Raw genomic sequence first — 15147 nt, forward strand, 5'->3', positions numbered from 1 at the left:
CATCAATTACAGCAGTAGCCTTGCCCTTTTCATCAGCTGAGGAAAATGTCCGTTTGAGGACTTCAATTGGGGGCAAGTAGCTGCAATGGTTCAGTGTATCAGCTTTATAGTTGAGTGAAGACCTTGTCCTGATGAATCTCATAATCCAAGGTGCATAAGGCTTCAACTCAAATGGTGACATGGCGACATTAGCTAGAGTCCTCATGAAGAAATCATGGAAGTTTATGGGAATGCCATGAATGATATTGAAAAGCAGATTCTTCATGATGCCAACGACTTCTTCTTCATTTGAGTCGTGGCCCTTGATTGGACTCAATGTCTTCGTCATAATGCGATAGACAGTCCGAGGCACATACAGCAATTCCTTCACAAGGAATTTTGTTCTTGAGGTCTGACCTGGCTTCAAAGGCTTCATCAGCACTTGCATGTAGTGATCGGTTAGCTTAGGTTCATTATAGACGCAACAAGCACCTTCAAGGGGCGGACTGAGAGGTAAGGCACGAAATAATTCAGTAGCTGGTGCCTTGTAGTGAGTGTTTTCAGACATCCAGTCCAGCACCCATGAATTCACATCTTCAGAATTTCCGGTGATGTGCAACGTTGCATAGAATTGAAGAATAAGTTCTTCATTCCAATCACAGATATCAGTGCAGAAATTTAACAGTCCAGCATCATGAAGAACACTGAGGACTGGCTCGAAGCACGGCAGAGATTCCATGTCCACGTGAGGAATGTGCTCATGATCGAAGACTTTGTCTTTGTCGAACAGCACTGAGGAATAGAAATTTGCCTGGCTGGCAGTCCAGAAACGCCTCTTCCTTATGCGAGCAGAGTCATAAGGGTTGTAATCAGTGAAGAATACATGCTCACCAAAGAAGGCATCAGTCTTGAATTTTTGCTTCCTGGAGAATGGATCCTTTGGTTTGGGCAGAGGAGTGTCAGTGAGTTGCATCACAACCTCAGGAATCGCAATCTCAGGTTCTTCAGGCTGAGGAATTTCTGGTTCCTCTTCAGTGGCAGCCTGGTTCTTGAATTCTTCATTTTCAGTTTCTTCAGCACTAGCGGCTGGAATGTCTTCATGAGCTTCATCAGATCCCATTTGAACTATAGTGACTGGGGACTGAGGAATTTGCTGCAGTGGAGTGAAGAGTGGAGAATTGGGGTGCTGACTTTCCCAAAAGTCATCATTCATCACAGGTGTGGTACAGCCAATGTCCACATCTTCATCTTCAATTTCTTCAACGCCGGCCTCTTCAGCAGTAAACCGAGGCACAGGCGAGGAAACAACTGGGGTTGAAGGGATTTCATCCACTTCAATTTCTTCATCCATCTGCTCTGACGTAGCAGCAGAAGGAGTTTCTTCATCAGATCCGCTAGGGATCACATATTCTTCATCAAAAGGAACAAGGTCCTTTGATGGAATGGTTGATATTGGAACAACATCAATCGGGTTTGCAAAAGAGCTGGTCATAGGCTTCATTTTCGAGCAGAAGAATCTGAAGAAGCTGATGTTTTCCTTTTCTTCACTGCTGCACGCTCTGCAGCCTTGGTCTTCTTCACATCTGATGCAGATGGAAGGATTGGAGTTGGAGTAGGCGCAGGTGGAGCAGAGGAATTTGGTGCAGTTTCTTCAGGCACAACTGATGCAGTTGCCCTGACCTTTTCATTTTCTTCAGGTGCACCACAAGTGGGTGCCCTGGGAATTTCATCAGCGGCTGGAATGCAGTCAACAACCCTGGAACTCACATTATCTTCAGCAGCCTGATTGTCATCAGCGGTGCTAGCATGTTCTTTAGTTTGCTGAGCAGATGCTTCAGCCGGAGTGACTTCAATATGCACAGGGGCAGCGGCACTTGAAGTGAGTGTCTTCGTCAGATTGACGAACCTGACCTTGGCTCCTTTCCAATCAGCATAGTAAGCGTTGAAATCATCGCTGAGGACTTTGATTTCAGACTGGAGCTTTACGAGTTCATCAGTTGTCATAGAGACAGCGTTGTTCTTCAGAAACTTCTCCTTCCTGTACTATGCTTTCTTGAGTTGCCTGGCCTTCTCATATTTCCATTTTTCTTCACTGATGAAATGGGTCAGCATGTGACTCTGGCCAGGTGTCAACTTGAAATCAGGCATAGGAGTGTTTGGGTCCTTGTGCCAGAGATCAATATAGTCGAGGATCAGCTTTGGATCCAAAAGCAGTGGCACTTCTGTGCCCTTGGCTCTAGCGGCCCTGACTTGCCTGTCTCTGATGATCTTAGCAAGTTCTTCATCATCAGCTTCATCATCTTCAGACGGTACTTGGAAGGCGACCTGCTTCTTCTGAGGACTTGGGCGAGAGCCTCGTCCTGCAGTGGTCTTAGTCTTCAGCAGAGAGGGTCCTGTTGAAGAATATGGTGCAGCTGAGGAACTAGCTGAAGCTCCTGAGGCAATGGAGATGCATGTAGTCCTTTGGCACGTGGCAAGATGCACAGGTGCTGAGGATTTTGTCGGAGCAGCTGAGGACTTTGGAGGAGCAGGAGCGGCTTGAGGAATTGACTGTGAGGGCTTAGCTGAGGAAATTGGCTGTGAGGGCATTGAAGAAGAGGCACTTGGCTTGTGCGCAGGCTTCTTTGCCATGGATTTCTTCAGCCTTACAGAGGCCTCAGCAGCAGCAGAAGTGGAATCTTTGTTGAATTTCCTCACTGCATCTTTTGCCTGTTTGGCCAACTTGGCCTGGCGCTTGGCTTCAGGAAAATCCTCACCGCGCTTGATGCTAGTGGGATCTGCCTCTTGGCCAGGTGCCAATGGAGGTCTTGAGCATGGAGGAGTAACAACGAATTTCTTCATGTATTTTGGAGTCACATACCTGTACTCCCTCCACTCTTTTGCCCATCTCCTTTCTATCCTCTGAATGCGCACCTTGCGCTGATTTTTATCTTCCTCAGGGGGCGTGCAGTACCCAGCATAAACGTCCTCAGGGATTTCAAAGGCAGTATTGACCTCAGGCCTCTTTCCTCCTTTCTGTGGCCTCTTTTCATTAGCCATTTTCTTTAGTTGAGGAATTTGAACAATTGAACTCTCTGAAGAAGTATGCAACTTTTCTTCAAGGAATGTTGCAAATGAGTTAAGTTGATGAGAACCTAGTGATTCAGCAGCGGACATGAGTACCTGTGCACAGAGTATAGTTGCGAGGAATTTGGAGAGGTCATATGCGTTCTCAGAAGGTTTTTCAATAAGAACAAGTTTGAGGAATTTGACCAGATGAGTCTTGAAGAATTTCACTAAGCGTTCTTTGTCTTAGGTTCCAGAGTTGTATAGATCAAAGATCCACACAATTGAGGAATCTTGAAGAAAAGTGATGCTTAGAGAAACGAATCAAGAGCAGATGACATGTGAGGTGTTTAGTGTGTGAGGATTTTAAGAAAAACACCTTTGAAGATTTTGTAGTAAACATTTGAATCAGAGTGGGCAGTAAAAGTAACTTTTAATTACCCTGAACGAAGAACACGACGAACTGGGATGTGGAGAAGTGAAGCTCGTCTGTGCAGATCTTCCACGCCCTAACTTGGCGGAGGAAGACGGCTACGGCGGCGGCGGAGTGAAGATTTCCGCGGCCGGCGTGAGTACGGCGGCAACGAGGTCGAGGCAGTGAAGCTCTTCCTCACCGGCGACGATGATGTAGCGGCGGCGCTAGGGTTTGAGAAGCTCGATCTTGGAGAGAGGTCGAGCCGAGTAAAAGAAGTGAGGAAGGGGAGAGGGGTATTTATAGCCACGGTGAAAAACGGTTCACCTGAAGAAATTGGACGAATGTGCCCCTGACCCTTCTCATTCGCATGACATGTGTCACCCACATACTAAGAAGTGGAGATAGTGTTAGATCGTGGGTGAATAGATAAGTATATCGTGGGAAGCGGAACGGTTTGAGCGGCAAAGCCGAAAATTTGGATAAGATAAGTTAAAAGTTCCGTTCGCAAATTCTTCAGCTGACAAGGATGCAGTGAAGATTTTGAATGAGTTTCAAATAGAACGCACATGAAGAATTTGTGAATAGATTGGGTTGAGTATAGCATAGAGGGGGAAGGGTCCGATCACATTCACTTAGCAAAAAAACCAACTTGAATAATTAGCCATAAGTGAATGTTGTAGAGGACATAAACTCATATATATATATAGCCAATGAAGAGAAACGACGGAAACAGTGAAGATTTTGCAAAGTTGAAGAATATGAACAACTGAGGAATTTCAAAACTGAGGAAAAACTCAAATTGAAGATTTTCAACTTTTGTGGTGGCGTGACCCACCATATAAGAATGATGATTTCAGACGCCGCGTACAATTGTCGTAGGGTTCTGAGAATCAAATTCTTCATTAATTTCTTCACACTTAGAGTGTTATTCTTCATTGACTGAAGAAAAACGTTTCTTCATGTGTTGCACATCTAAGTCATCAATTTTGCATAAGTGTTAGGATGAGTGTCCTTTTCAAAGAACATTCGAAGATTCTAAGATATTTAGCTCACACCGCAACTTGCTAAATCTCTTCTCATCCAAGGGCTTTGTGAAGATATCGGCTAGCTGTTCTTCAGTCTTCACATGCTCAATAGAAATGTCGCCCTTCAACACATGATCGCGAAGAAAATGATGACGAATCTAAATGTGCTTTGTCTTTGAGTGCTGAACTGGGTTGTGAGCAATCTTGATGGCACTCTCATTGTCACAGAAGAGAGGCACATTCTTCACGTTGACGCCGTAGTCCTTGAGAGTTTGCTTCATCCACAGCAATTGAGCACAGCAAGAACCAGCAGTAATGTAGTCAGCTTCAGCAGTAGACAGTGATACGCAGTTATGTTTCTTCGAGGACCAACAGACCAAAGATCGTCCGAGGAAATGACATGTACCAGATGTTGACTTGCGATCCACACGATCACCAGCATAGTCAGAGTCAGAATATCCAACGAGATCAAAAGCCGAGCCCTTGGGGTACCATAATCCTAGTGTTGGTGTGTGAGCTAGATATCGAAGAATATGCTTCACAGCCTTATGGTGTGATTCCTTCGGTGTAGCTTGAAATCGGGCACACATGCAAACACTAAGCATAATATCTGGCCTAGATGCACATAAGTACAATAAAGAACCAATCATGGAGCGGTATACCTTTTGATCGAAGTCAATACCATTTTCATTAGTGCACAGATGGCCATTTGTGGGCATAGGAATTTTGACACCTTTGCAATCTTGCATGCCGAATTTCCTCAGTACATCCTTGAGGTATTTCTCCTGAGATATGAATATGCCATTGCGTTGTTGACGAATTTGAAGACCTAAGAAGAATTTCAACTCTCCCATCATAGACATTTGATATTCTTCACTCATCATATAGGCAAATTCATCACTATAACGTTGGTCAGTACAGCCAAAGATGATGTCATCAACATATATATGGCATACAAACAATTCATCATCATATGATTTAGTGAAAAGAGTAGGGTCGAGTGAACCAGGTTTGAAGCCTTTCTTCATGAGGAATTCCTTCAAAGTATCATACCACGCCTGAGGGGCCTGCTTGAGGCCATAGAGGGCCTTATTTAGTCTGAAGACTTTGTCAGGATGCTTAGGATCTTCAAAACCTGGGGGTTGAGCAACATATACTTCTTCCTCAAGCTTACCATTGAGGAATGCACTTTTCACATCCATTTGATATAAAGTGATATCATGATGGTTAGCATAAGCAAGTAATATGCGAATAGCTTCAAGTCTAGCAACAGGTGCAAAATTTTCATCGAAATCAATTCCTTCAACCTGTGTATAGCCTTGAGCTACTAGTTGTGCCTTATTCCTCACCACAAGGCCATTGTCATCTTGCTTGTTGCGGTAGATCCACTTTGTGCCAATGATATTGTGTTTGCGAGGATATGGACGATTGACCAGTTCCCAAACGTTGTTGAGCTCGAACTGATGTAATTCTTCTTGCATGGCCTGAATCCACTCAGGCTCCAGAAATGCTTCATCTACCTTAGTGGGCTCTGAGATAGAGACAAAAGCATAGTGCCCAGAAAAGTTAGATAAATGTGAAGCTTTTGAGCGTGTGAGAGGACCTGTTGCTTCAATGTCATCGATGATCTTCTCAACTTGCACTTCTTTTGCAACGCGAGGATGAGTAGGTTGTCGTCGAGGAATTTGATCAGCATTTTCTTCAGCACCATTTTCTTCAGCAATTTCTTCAGGTGCATTAGCTCGACGTTCTTCACGTTCTAGAATGAATTCTTCAGCAGATTCTTCGGTAGGAATGACATCCTTAGTAGCCTTGAACTTGATAGATTCCTCAGGTGCTGGTTCATCTATCACAGAAGGTAGGTGCTCCCTTTGCAAGCCATTAGTTTCATCGAACCGCACATCTACAGTTTCAACAACCTTGTGAAGAACATTGTTGAAGACTCTGTAGGTGTGCGAGTCCTTTCCGTAACCAAGCATAAAACCTTCATGTGCTTTCGGTGCAAATTTAGCATTGTGATGAGGATCTCTAATCCAACATTTAGCACCGAAGACTTTGAAATAACTCACATTGGGTTTCTTGTCAGTGAGGAGTTCATAGGCAGTCTTCTTGAAGAATTTGTGAAGATATACCCTGGTGATGATGTGGCACACAGTATAAATTGCCTCAATCCAAAAGTGACGAGGCGTCTTGTACTCATCAAGCATAGTGCGAGCCATCTCAACAAGAGTTCTGTTCTTGCGCTCCACGATGCCATTTTGCTGAGGAGTGTAAGGAGCAGATAACTCATGAGTAATACCAAGTTCATCAAGACACTACTAGAAAAAGGACTACTAATGGCGCACCTAATCTGGCCATTAATGGCGCATCAGTGGTGCGCCATTAGTAGCACGCCATTAGTATATTTTACTAATGGCGCACCCCAGATGCGCCATTAGTATATACTACAGTGCGCCATTAGTATGCCTCCCAGGGGGCCATGTATACCAGGTGCTTTGGCATACTAATGGCGCACTACAGATGGATGCGCCATTAGTAACTTCGGCATACTAATGGCGCACTGTTTAGTGATGCGCCATTAGTATCCTTTGGCATACTAATGGCGCACTGTTTAGTGATGCGCCATTAGTATCCTTTGGCATACTAATGGCGCACTATGATGTGATGCGCCATTAGTATGAATATTAGGTTTTTTTTAATTTTTAATTTTCTGTTTTTTGCACAGGTTACAAAATGTATAATTGGACAAAATATAGACAGCACACATCAACAACAGATTCATCGAATACAATAAAAGATTAGTCTCTGAATACAATTCATCATTTTAGTCTCCGAATACAATTCATCATATTAGCCTCCGAATTGAAAAGACCGAACAAAATGTATAAGTATGAATCATTATATTACAAGTCTCAAGACCGCGAGTTTGTCTTCACATTACAAGTCGATATCGATCATCTAAACTACCATCACATAGAAGAGAGCTGCGGTCATCACGATGAGCATCATCACGATGAAATTCGTCTTCATCCGGTTCCTCCAACGCTCCCTCCCCTCTCCCGCTAGATAGCGGCCGTATCTAGATTCGGCCTCGACCCTAGTGGCGTACCCTTTGTAACTGTTACTGCTGAATCGGTGAACCTGTCTCCGACACTCCTCCCAGTCGTCGTAGACTCCGGGAACCTTACCCTTGTACACGACATACCACGGCATCTCTATGCAGTAGCCAAACGAAATGTTAATACCAATTCACAGACAATACATAAGCAATATATAAGTATGCAACAGAACGATCGGAAGAGAAAAGCAAGACATTAATAGCATCGATTACATCTAAGTTGAAGGACTCTCGAAACCAAAGAGACATACTACAAGTTCATTAAAGTTTAATTACAACATGAGCCAATCGATGTTTCAGAACTAGACACAGCATCACTGCTTTCGACTCGACTCAAGGCACCGGAGCGTGGATGAAGCCGCCGTCTATCGTGGGAGTCATGAAACCACGGCCGTTGTCAGCCTGCATTTGTAGGATTGTGTCGATGTCATTGTTGGACGGTTGATTTCTGAGGTAGAACTGCCCCGAGGTACGAAGGACATCTTGATGGATGATTTCTGCAAACTCCGACTGGATGCGAAAGAATTCTTGTCTGATGTCCGCGTCCTGGATTGCCGACACGCTCGCGGCCCAATCTTTGAGTCTACTCGGTAGCAGTAGTTGATGATGGTCCCGTACGATCGCCCGCATGTGATGGATGGCGTAGTAGGCACCCTTCTGACCGCCAGGCGGCTGCTTGACGCAGCAGAACGTCGTGTTGTGGGAGAACACGTGCTTGCCGTACTTACGAATAGGCCTGGTGAAGGTGCCTCCAGATTTGACGTAGCCGGGGAGAACATCATCAAGAACCTTCTTGACATTTGTGTAGTCTACGTTCGACTGACGGTCCGGGTCGAAATACGTGGCCATGGAATATTTGGGGCTTAGGAGGATGAGCGTGCAATGTGTGTCACTGCAGAAAACACGGAATGTTAAAAGAAAAACGATCGAAATCTAAGAATTCATATGTGACGGGGCGGTTGAGGGGAGGACTTACTCGGGAAAGTAAGGCACGAGGAAGTTGTCCTTATCTTGGTTTGCCAGAATGACGCCTTCGAGGTAAGAACTCGCGACTTGCCGGTCCCCAGCGCTGCCCAAGATCTTGGCACGCATGTAGAAGGGGTCGACTATCACGATGTCCGGGGTCTTGTCGCGAATGATCCGCATCTCCATACTCAGCGAAAATAGCCGAACGAAGGTGTAGTGCAGCGGATGAAGGTTCAACATAGCGTGGATGTCATCAAACCGCAGGACGATCGTACCCCCGATGGAGTTATCCACAAAGCCCTTGCCCTCTGGCACCTTGGCCGCGAAAACCGGGTATGCCACATCCTTCTCTCGGAGACGCCGCTTCTCCAAAGAAAGAACACTGTCATGCAGACTCCGCATAGCACCGGTTGCAGCATCGAGCATATTTCTCGGTAGCATCGGCCTACCCGCCACATGCACCCTCCTCGAGATATCCGCAGTTGAAGGTGGCCCGTCCTGAGCACGGATCGTACTCGGTGCCGGCTGGCCCGCACCCTTGTTAGTCTTTCTTTTGCGTGCCTTCTTCTTGATCTCCTGTAATGGGACCGAGTTATGCTCACAGACCGCCTTCTTGAGTGTGTTGGGGCTGATCATATTTGGCACCTCGCCTATCTGAGGCTCGGTGAAGTCGGCAGCTGGAGGCGTCTCCTGAGAGCTGAACTGCAGACGACGCCTGTTGCAACTTGGCTTCTCCGCGGTACCAGCTAGATCGCACACGTCTTTTGTTGGGTTGGGTTCTTGAGAAGGAGGCCCCATGAAGTCGCCACCATCCCCATGATCGGCAAAGTACTGATCGACGTTGGCAAATGTATCGTCGTCGTCGTCGTTCTGATCCTGTGCCATATGCATGTTTGGATCCAGTGGCATAGGGATGTCCGGCACCGTTGCGGCGGTCTTGCCATGGGGCCGACTTGGCGCCGGCACGACTGGCGGTGTTGTCTTTGGGGTGGTGTCCCCCGCCCCCAAACGAATCTGGCTCTTCGGCCAAAGCAGGGGCCAGCTCAGGCAGGCGCTGAGGTTCATCACGTCATCATCGTCGGCCCCCATTGGTCGAATCGGAGGTAACACCTCGTCGCAGCCTGGCAGCACCCGAACCAGTTGAACCCTAAACAAGTTGGGTGGCATCTGGGTACCGTGGAACAAGGGGTTGCCCGGTTGAACGATTTTGCCCTTGGCGACATCGACCAACTCGTTGTTCACGAAGTGCAGGAGAGTGCACGGAACATCGGCGGCGCCCTGCAAAAACATGTAGGGCGTTAGGGATGCCTAGTCAAAGGCAAGGAGATGAAGTCCTCAGCCGAGAGAGGCTTAATTAGTTACCGTGATGATGGCGTCGAGCTCGGCTAATGTCGAGGCACCGCCAACGGCGGGCGTGCAGTTGACGGAGGGGCCGCTTGCTGCATAGATGTCGGCCGGCGTACACCCGGGTGCATTAAGCTCCCGTGCCGGCGTCGGAGACACCAATGCCGGCTCCGCCGGAGACACCAATGGCCCCGCCATCGCGTTCTGCGAGTTGCTGGCCGTGAAGCTAGGAATCGGGGGCGGCCCCTGTTGGCCGCCCGCAATCCACGCACTAATCCCCTGGATGAAGGTAGGCACAATGGCGGTGATCGTCGCTCCGAGTTGTTGTTGCACTTGCTCTTGGACAATCTCCGGAATCCGCGCCACCTATGCCCTGAGTTCTTGAACCTCGCGCGCCTGGCTTTCCGAGCTGGTCTTTTTCTCCTTTCGCCCAGCAGTGTCATAGTATGACGACCATTTTGTCGACAAGCCTTTGCCGGCCACACGACCAGCTGACGTCGGCTTACTGAGCTTATCCTTGTTCCTCATTACATTCAACGCCCTATTTAGAGTGGTGTCCCAAGGGTTGCTCTTAGTCGACCCCGCGCTACTGCTTTCAGTCGCCTGCGGAAGGAATGTGAACCATTTAGAAATTTGGCTTCATTAATTAGAATGCAACCATATGGAGCTAATTACGAGGGGGTGTATTCCTTACCAGAACAAGCTCAAGCGCCCTGGTCTTCGGATCCGTGGTAAGCTCCTTTGATTTCGGGTCCTTCTTGTACCGGGCCCTGACAAAGTTCCTGGTCTGCTTGTCACCGTATTTATCGAAGAGGGGCGGTAGGCCTTGCTCGGCACGGTCCGCCTCCTCCTTGTCCCATATAGGCTCCGCCACTCTGTAACCGCCGGGACCGAGTGTGTGTTCCCCTAAGTTCAGCTCCCGCATTTCTTTCCCCCACTTACTTGATTCGGAGTTTGCGGTGCTCGAGCAATTGATCTTGAAGTCGTTGTAGTCATCTTCGGTGATCGAAGGATTTTTCTCCTTGATCTTCTCATAACTCTCACCTTTCTCGATCATTATCTTCACATTGCTTTTCCAAGTAGACAGGGCCTTGCTCATCTTCGTGAGGGCAGCATTGTTCACTTTATTCCCTTTGAGGCTTGTGTTTTCAAATTCAGCGGGGAACTTGTATCGTTCGTGCAGCTTCGTGAAGAGGAGGTTGCGCAAATTCCCTCGGTCAGGATGCCTCAGGTTCTCGGTGTTGATCGAGACGGTGCTCCGGAAAATGCACCCGAGCTGAAGAGAGTACCCCTTGACTATTTGTTCGAGCGCCGTTGGATTCCCGTCGGAGTCCACTTCAGTAACTTCCTCCTTGAGGGTGCGGAGCACGGTCGGGCGCCGGTCCTTCCGTTGCCTCTTCGGTTGGCTGCCATCTGTGCGTGCGCCCCCATCATCAGTGGTGGCATCCTCGGCGGCACCATCAGTGGTGGCATCCTCGGCGGCACCATCAGTGGTGGCATCAGTGGGGTCATCCTCGGCGGTACCATCAGTGGTCTCAGGATCGGTGGGGAAGGCGGCGTCCTCATACAAGTGAGGTTGTTCCTCCATCTCCTGGGACAGCATCCAGAATGGCTTGACGCTCGAACCCCCGGCCTCATCGTTGTTGGCCATGTTTCTCTCTAAATAGGAACAAAGTTTGGTCAAAAAGTTGGTTATTGTCAAGGAACAAGATCATGGTCTCATCATTTAGGGTTTGTCGACACCGAGGCATCCTAAAAGCTAAGCTTTTATCATTGAGGGTTTTTCGACGCCAAGGCACCCTAAAAGCCTAAGCTTTCATCATTTCGGTTTTTATCGACACCGAGGCACCCTAAAAGCCATGCATTAGTCACAAGTACGCCGGGGCACTTGATCCTACTTAATTAACTACTAAGATACCCCGGCCCATGCATTAGTCACAAGTACCCCATATGTCCTATTTTTAGCAAAGTCATGCTAAAATTCACGGAAAATTTCAGCATGACCTTTGCTGAAAATAGGACATATGGAGTACCCGAATTTGCCGGAACGGAAGTTAATCGACATTCCGGCAAACTCAAGGGCCTCTTGGGTGGACAAGGCAAAAAAGGCCTCCATCACAACATGGAAAATACACCAAGCAGTATCATCTCCAAGCAGTATCATCTCCAAGCAGTATCATATTTGTAATGACTGAAAATATTTACTTCAGGAAATATTTACTACTGTAGTTTCTGTTACAAAAAAAAAGACTGAAGTTTGTCCTAGCTATATTTCAGGATGATTTTTCAGTTGCTCATGCTTTTTACAAATTGTAGCTACTGTTTTTTATACCTAAACAAAATTGCCCTAGCTATATTTGCTACTGTTTTTATACCTAATTTTTTGCTACTGTTTTTTTAATTTGCTACTGCTTTTTCTTATTTGCTACTGTTTTTTTATACATACACCACCAAAGTCCAAAGAGTAACCACTTATTAGCTACCAGGAGTAAGTAAGTAACTAAATACACTTGTATAACAAAATAAATCAGAAACTTAGTTTTCAGTGTAATGAAACTAGTTTTCAGTTTTAATTTTCTGTTTTTTGCACAGGTCACTAGCTTCAGATTTTTTCCTCAGGTATAAGTTGATGCTTTTCTTCATATTTGCCATATGAAAAAATTAGGATGCTATCATCCTATATTTTGCCATGCTAAAAGATTGTGCCATGTAGAAAATTGCCATGCTACACAAACATCAATGAACTGTAAATTTCATCAGAGTTGGATTACCCATAAAAGAAGCTCACAGCACTATTCATTTTAGATTTTTTTATGATCATCTAAATCGTAGTACTCAGTAAACACTGTTGCACAAAGAAGTCCACGGTGGCCTTACAAAATTTATAAGTAGCAATGCACTTTCACTGTTCACTAGCACACAAAAAAAACATAGGACATGTGACTACATTTAGATTTCTGACACTCCCAGCAAGGCAGAAATGCAAAGTTCCCAATATGGTTTCTCTAGCGAGGGAAGAAAACTCACCAAGCTGTTTCAGATCCCGCAACCTGGATGAAATGATGCAATGAAATGAACACATAATTAGGCCAACTAGAAAGTTAAAATAGGCAAATGTGCAGCGGCGATTTGGGAAAACTCAAGTCACCTCTGAAATTCCTCTGTATCCACAAATTCACGGGCCAACTGCACATCAGAGGAAGTAATTGTTAGTGAAGAAAAGTGAATAGCTTAAGGAACGGAAATTACCAGAGAAAGTGACTCTTATTACAGATGATGAATAGTTGGGAGTAGAAATTATCTACAGCTTCTATTTCTCAGTAGACATACAGAAAGTTAGTAATAAAAGTTGAACTATTTTTCCATATATATGAAATAGAGAATTAGTGTGATCATTATATACTGACTGATGACTGACCACGCATCCAAGTTACATAAAGCAATTATTATTCATAACAAGAAACAGCAGCTGTGGTGTTCTACTTGCAACGCATGTAGAGCACTGAAGCTTAAATGGAAAACCACTTGGCCAACAGCAAGAGGACAAGGGAAGTTATGCATGATCATTAAATACTGTAGGACACAGAGAACTCCCAACAGAATCCTCAGTGGTTGAACACATTTAAGTTTTTAAAAAAGGAATGTACATATGTGCAGTATGAGATCCTGTTAACTGGTTGCAAGACTGAAGATATTCATGGCCATAAATAGAATTGACACATCACCATCTTCTTCTTCTTCCAAAATGGCATCCAACCCACTTCTCATCAACAAGAACAGAGCCTATGACTCTCACCCATGTACTGGTTAGTTAGGTCTATATTCCAAGTTCTAACTGCTATTCTAGACTTACCGTTGCCTTGCATTACAAGTACAAGATTGAGTTCTTGATCTTATGTGCAATCTAGGTGATCAACTGCATGCACCTGCACTATTATGTTCATTCTAAAAAAAACAGTATGATCAGCTACTAGTTCGGCAAAGTATTTGCAAAGTCAAACACCAGTCCAGCAAAAATATGTGAACATATGCATCTATAAATAGCAGCTACAAATTGTGTCAGGAACTTATATATGCAAAGTACATCTTAAGTTCTTAGCATCAACAGTGCGCTGCAAAGCACATCCTCATGATACAGTGGAGCTTATATTGTTTTGTTACCTTAGATTGCTTGCATTTGAACACCCTCTGACATGGAACAATATTATGCTTCTGTTTCTGAAGGTTGAAAAGATGATTCTAAAGCTGAGGCAGGAGAGCAGGCTGAAAATGGGTTTTAGCATTTAACTTACAAGTAGAAGTAGAACAAACAAATAGAGGGGCACAACGGTCAGTTCAAAGCCAATGTGGTGGAGGGAGAGGAAGGAGGAGGCCGGAGGGGGAGGGAGAGGTGGGGCAGTACCTGAGGAGGCGGAGGAGGCCGGAGGGGACAAGGAGGAGGTCGGAGCGGCACGGCGGTGGCGCGGACGAGGAGGAGGGCGAGGATGAGGACAACGGGGCGGCGTCGAGGCGTCGGGGCGGAGACGAGGACGACGGGGCGGAGAGGGGAAGGGGCAGCGGCGTCGGGGCGTCGGGGCGGAGACGAGGACGACGGGGCGGCGTCGAGGCGGCGGGGCAGCGGCGTCGGGAGAGGAGAGGGGAAGGGGATCGAGGGCGAGGGCGAGGGAGAGAGAGGGGATAGGTTTGGGCCGGGGATAGGCGAGGGCGAGGGCACAATACTAATGGCGCACCACCCCTCGGTGCGCCATAAGTACATCCACACTAATGGCGCACCTCACCCTGGTGCGCCATTAGTATCTTTTTTTTCTGCTCGAGCCAACAGGTTATCTTCCACCTTACCTGATCCACACCAAGTCCCCTCTACTAGCTCGACTGGTCAGCAGCCAGTTCTCACACCAGTAATAATTTTTTATAAGACAGTAATAATTTTTTTATAAGACAGTAATAGTTTTTTTATAAGACAGTAATAATTTTTTTATAAGACAATAATAATTTTTTTAAAAATATCATCAAACAGTAATGCCGGTGGAGCGGGGGAGGGTGCGCGGGGTGCGGGGGGCCGGTGGACCGGGGGGTGCTCGGCGGCGAGGGGGACCGGATCTGGCGAGGTGGGATAGCTAGCGATCGAGATGGAGGGGGATCAAGATCGAGTGTCCATGAAATTTAAAAATATTCATGATAGTTCAAAAAGTGCCCATGAAATACAATCGAGAAATGAAGGCTACGATTTAAATACAATCGATCTTAGCTAGCTA

This window comes from Triticum aestivum, chromosome 3D, assembly GCF_018294505.1.
Source record: "Triticum aestivum cultivar Chinese Spring chromosome 3D, IWGSC CS RefSeq v2.1, whole genome shotgun sequence".
Taxonomy (NCBI): domain Eukaryota; kingdom Viridiplantae; phylum Streptophyta; class Magnoliopsida; order Poales; family Poaceae; genus Triticum; species Triticum aestivum.